The sequence below is a fragment of the Patiria miniata genome, unplaced genomic scaffold (assembly GCF_015706575.1).
Source record: "Patiria miniata isolate m_02_andy unplaced genomic scaffold, ASM1570657v1 HiC_scaffold_25, whole genome shotgun sequence".
In the NCBI taxonomy this organism is placed as follows: Eukaryota; Metazoa; Echinodermata; class Asteroidea; order Valvatida; family Asterinidae; genus Patiria; species Patiria miniata.
Genome location: NW_024037064.1, coordinates 12932379 through 12938378, shown reverse-complemented (window position 1 = coordinate 12938378; position 6000 = coordinate 12932379).

Here is a 6000-nt window from a genome sequence, read left to right as displayed (position 1 = left end):
GCCTTTTGCTGTATATTTTCTATTCTTAAACCCACCTCCAATCAAAAAAGCACACTACATTGTGTATATTAAGATATTGTTTTTGAATAAAATATAAAAAAATGAATTTCAAATATTATAAACCAGCTGACTGCATGTAACAACCTAATTATTGCAAAACTGTCAAGCAGAGTCTGAGTTGTTGCACAAGACTGACACATTATGGTTTCAGTCTTTTACAGATCAGGACTGGTCCTCAGGTTTATGACATTACAAACTTTGCTAAAATAAATAAAAAGTACAGAGCACACATATGGACTATATAAATAAAATAATCTATAACGATAATATTGCCACAAGTTCTGCCAGTATCAGCATTTCAGTACAACCACAACTCATTTACATTTATAAAGTAAACTTCAATGTTATTTTCACACAAGGGGTGTGCCATTAGATATGGGGGGGGGGTGATTTTGTTGAAAACAAATAATCTATTACAGATCACAAAGTCTAGAGCCACTGGTGAGAACAAACTAAAAAACTCTGAAGGAATAAGTTAACATTAAAAAGTTCATTCACCTTGCACCTTTGCCGATACACACTTTCTTTGACAACTTAAACATCTTCCATTTCTCCAGATATCTAATAGTGTAACTCTGTGCCCCTTACAAGGCATCTAAAAACATATGAAATAAATATGAAAGCACCAAATGAAAGGACATGTTTTCAGGAACACACTAGGTACGAAAGCACCGTTTTTTAATATTAAAGCACTACTTGTTATGAACACATTATCTAAAAAGATTGCTAGTATACAACTTACATTTTCATATACCGTATTGTCTCTAATAAATGCCCTCCCCTTTTGCAACCAAACTTGTAAAAATTAAAAAAAAGCACAGCAAATGAGTACAACCAGTATGCTTGTAAAGTCTACATTTACAATCCTGATTGTAGATTTGATTGCTACACCTGTCAAAAAAACATTATTTATTAAACTTTTTTGCATCCAAAATTTGTATTTCAGGCAGTTTTTATAATGAATCAGAATCCAAAATTTGTATTTTCTGGCAGTTTTTATAATGAAAAGTGCACCAATAAACCCCCTCCCTCCGGAAAATCTCAATGCCCCGAGGCGTTTATTAGAGACAATACGGTATACTTAATTATATACTTAATAATTTTATACAAAATCTTTGACCAACACATAACACTAGTAAAAATCTACAAGCATTACACCCTAGATAATCATATTTCTAGAAAAGATCCATCCTGGAAAAAATTCACAGCCCTGTCATTGGGCCATTTTTCACAATTATAGGCTTATGAACAAATCATTTATGAGTTTCATTCTTCTTGGCTACCCTGGTAGCTGCAGCTTTTTGGGCTCCTCTTTTTCTATTTTTTGCCACTTGGCAGAGGTGACTTAGTGAGTGTGAGACCATCTGTTTACTTAGGAGCAGACGTGAGGCAAGAATTTCTTGTGTTTCCTCATCAGGTACAGCATCGTCAAGATCATGTGCAGCTCTTCTCTTCAAACACCTTCGCCAGGTATTCACTAGGAAGGTACTCATTAGGTTGACTTACATTGCCATTCTGAAAATTATGAAGTAATTTAGGCAAATCCATAAAATGGCCAGTGCAAGTTGGCTGACACGTTGGGCAATCTTGGGGTAGTCTTTCTTGATCAGGAACAAGCCAAGGGAAGAACAATACAGACGGTCCTCCTGGATACCATCGAACACTTGATGGGTCATCTCCGGATCTTCTCTGGCAAACTGGGTGGGCACAGTCTGGTTTGAAACAGCAAACTAACCTGAAAACATATTTGTTTCCTTGTACAGTGTGGTTATCCATAATGGATAATATCGTATCTATGTGTTGGAATCTTTCCATTTCTTCAGGAGATAGTTCTTTCAATTTGTTTCTGGCTGATTTTGAAGCCTTCAAATACTTGTTCAAAGTATTGCGACGAGTCTGCAGTTCTGATGAAAAGAATCCTGTTACACACTTAAAGAGACGTATTTCACCCCCTTTGTATTCGGTTTTATCTACTCTATCTATGTAGACGTCTCTGGCAGCATCTTGATTCGCCTAGTGTGTCTCTGTTTTCACCACACAGTGTTGAAGGAATGAATAAATTAGCAGCACTCCTGCACGGCTGGCCATTTAAGTGTTCCACCTCATTCAGAAACGAACCCCCGCTGTACCTAGTTGTCACTATTGTGGCTAATTTTTGTCTCACTGTTGCTATTCTTGACGCTTGATTGTTATCATTTTGAAGTGGACACGGGGAGAAAAAGTGAAATTCTCACCAGTTTTGGCAGTAGAACACGCCGCTTGAAAATCAAGATGGCAACAGTGCCGAGCAAAATTACTGAAAGCCCGATGCTGATTGGCTGATAAAAAATTATTTGTTTATCAGCCAATCAGCATCGGGCTTTCAACGTTTGTGCAAGTGGAACCACCACAGGATACAGTTTGCAAGGTGGTGCGGCGCGCAATGTTAGATTGTGTGTATTTGTGAGGGCAAACTTCAGTTCAAAAATTGCGCGCACGCAAATTCCAAGTTGGCTTGCGCGAATTTCAAAATAGGCCATCTTAAGATTGCATCACAATTACAGTTGTTTGAAACGCCACGACTTCGACATACTTTCGGCGCGACCGATGTCGTGGATTCGATGTCACATCACCAAACACAAATAATGCTCTTCAACGCTTCACCCTTTCATCAACTTTATAGGTAACGCTTCACCCAATTATTAAAAAGGAACGTTACGGCTTCACTATAACAACAACTTATTGACCTCAGGCTTCGGCGTCGAAACGGCGTCGATATTTTGCGACCTCTGAGGAGGGTGGGTCCACGCTTCAAATTGACGCCTGCACAAGGCTTAGGTTTCCCCGGACTCTACACAATCGGTATGATTTCTGTTTCAATTGTTATTAACCGTTAAATGTTAACTTTGAAGAAGATATTTTGGTTAATTTGGGGGGCATTTCGAAGTGTTTAAACGTTTAAATCTGTGGGATATTTGGGTCATAATTTGGAAGAACTTGTACGTGAAATCACTGCATTGTTATGTGTATCGTTCAAGGGTCATGTAAATCCCTTTGTTTTTGCTAGTTATTCATTAGAGTTTTGTCATTTATTGCAGTGAACCGCTTGCTGCCAGGCCATATCCACTCAGATCGCCGCGCACATCAGTTAAGCAATTATAACCAGGCAATGAAGGATCAAGTAATGTGTACACAAGTGGAGACAAATAAAAGGACTGGAGCGAGTTCAAAAATAGAGTTTCGACAATGTATTTCCCATGTACTAAGCTACATAGAAGTTCACGATTTTTCTGGGATAAACTGTGAGTGCAAATAAGTGTACAGTGTACTGTAATTTAGTAGAGATGACAGATGCAGTTACATCAACACCATCAGTAGAGAAGGACACTGTCAGTAATGGTGGATCGGTGAAATCAACCTAATCGGACAAAGGTTCGAGGATGACAGATACGAGAGCACGACTCCACCCACACAGGATGACAACGTTAGTGAACATGGATCAGTTAGATCCAACAAATCAATGAGAAGTTCCTGTAGTGTTGCGTCCATCGAAAAATATCGTGAGGCTAAGGCGAGGCTCGAGATTACTAAGCTGAGGAAAGAGCAGCTCAAGCGAAAGCAGCAACTGGAGCAACAGAAAATGATGTTGGAGATGAAATTACAACTTCAAAATGCGGAGGATGAAGAGGAGCAGGCAGAATTGGAGACACATATTTGGGGAGAGGAAATGCAAGAGGAAGATGCCATAGAAGACAGACCAGATGTTACACAAGCAATTGACACTAGTGTAGAAGTCACAAGCAGTACTCTGGTTGTCAACAACCATGATCGAGCACAGGCCGACATGATAAATGAAAGTGGCATTATAACATTTCCTTCAAACACAACAGAGGAGAGTGTCACACCACCCGAAGTAACCTCACAGTCCACTCCTGCATCAAATGATCAAGCAAGCATCACACAATTGTGCCAAGCCTTGACACTCACCATGAACATACCGAAGCCTGAGTTTAAGTCCTTTAGCGGAGACCCAGCGGAATATTGGGCATTCGTGACCAGTTTCGAGACAAACATCGGTTCCAAAGTGAATGATGCCCGAACAAGGCTGACTTACCTGGTGCAGTTCTGTCGAGGTAAGGCAAAGGAAAGCATCGAAAACTGTATCCTGATGGAACCCACAGAAGGCTACAAAACAGCACTTAAAATCATGCGCGAGCAGTTCGGACAGCCACACTTAATAATGCATGCTCTGCTGCGCAAGGTTACCAACCGAGGGCAGATACGACAGAACGATGGCAACGCCCTTTGGGATTTAGCGAGGGACATGAATAAGTGCCAAATAACCTTGTCCCAGCTTGGATACAATGCGGACATGAACAGCTCAGAGAACCTACTTAAGGTTCAGCGTCTCTTGCCCGTTCATCTACAAGCAGACTGGGCCAAGAAGGCACAGGTGACCATCTAGTCCAAACGAGAACCAAGCTTCGCACAGATGACGGAGTTTATTGAGACGAAAGCGAAAACTGCCAGCAATATGTACGGACAGAATATCACCAAGACTTTCAGTCCGACCAGCGCGAGTCATTCCTCACGCACCAAACCGAAGGCTTACCCGGCCAAGGTGACTGCGCTGTCAACTAGTGTGGGTGGTGACTATCTTCATGAAGCAAAGATGGACAAGCAAGTCAAATGTCTCTGCTGTTCCCAGCAACACAAATTGGCAGAATGCAAGACCTTCACACAGAAGTCATATTACGAGCGTCGTCAGTTTATGAGAGATAATAAACTGTGCGACAACTGCTTCATTCCATGGCATGTAGCCAGACGTTGCAGACTCAGCAGTCGTTGTGGGATTGATGGATGCACGTGGAAGCATCATACTCTCCTTCATCAACCCCGTGCGCCTGTTGCCAATTGTGAGGAGCAGAAGGGCTGCGAAAATCCAGCAAGTGTTAAACCTGAACCTGCTGGTACATGTACCTGCTGTGACATCAAGGCAAGTGGCCTTGCGATTGCTGCCAGTAAGGGTCAAACACAACGGCTGTGAGCTTGAGACTTGTGCTCTACTGGATGAAGGCAGTGACGTTTCGCTGTGCGACGAGGAGCTGGCTGAGCAGCTTGGGATCAGGGGTGAAAGGTTCAACTTCTCCCTGAATACAGTTGGAGGAACAAGCAAGTATCACGGCATGGAGATAAACCTAACAGTGAAGTCCATCCAAAATGATGAAGAGCTGGACCTACCGAGAGTGAGGACTGTCCAAACCCTGCCTATATCAAGAAGCGTCTTCCCAAATCAGAAGGATGTGAAGAAATGGAGACATCTGGATGGAATTGAGTTCCCCCAAACTGACGGAAAGCCAGTTCAAGTCCTAATCGGCGGAGATGTCCCTGCAGCCTTTTGGGTGATGGTAGAGAGGCGGGGAGGACGCAAGGAACCTTATGCGGTGCGATCACCTCTTGGATGGACGCTTGTTAATCATACATCACCCTCCTTCAAGCAGAGAGCAGGAAGTTTAAATATCAACCATGCCAAGCTGCAAGACGACCAACTGCAACAGCAAGTGCAGAGATTTCGGGAGGTAGATTTTTTTGCGGATCTATCATGGACAATAAGCGTGGTGACTCTGTGGCGGATCGGAGAGCGAGATCTACCATGGAGGAGTCTGCAAGGCTGATTGATGGGCACTACGAAATAGGTCTACCATGGCGAAGACGAAATCCTGACTTGCCAGACAACCGGGCACTTGCTGAGACGAGGTTGGGTTCCCTTAAGAAACGCCTGCAGAAAGATGATGATTTGCGTCAGCAGTACAAGGAAACCATTGATGGTTATGTCCAAAGGGGATATGCAAAACCAGTGCCGGAAGAAGTACCAAATGTCGAGGTGGGAAGGAAATGGTATTTGCCACATCTTCCTGTATTTCATCCCCAAAAGCCAGGAAAGATGAGAGTGGTATTTGA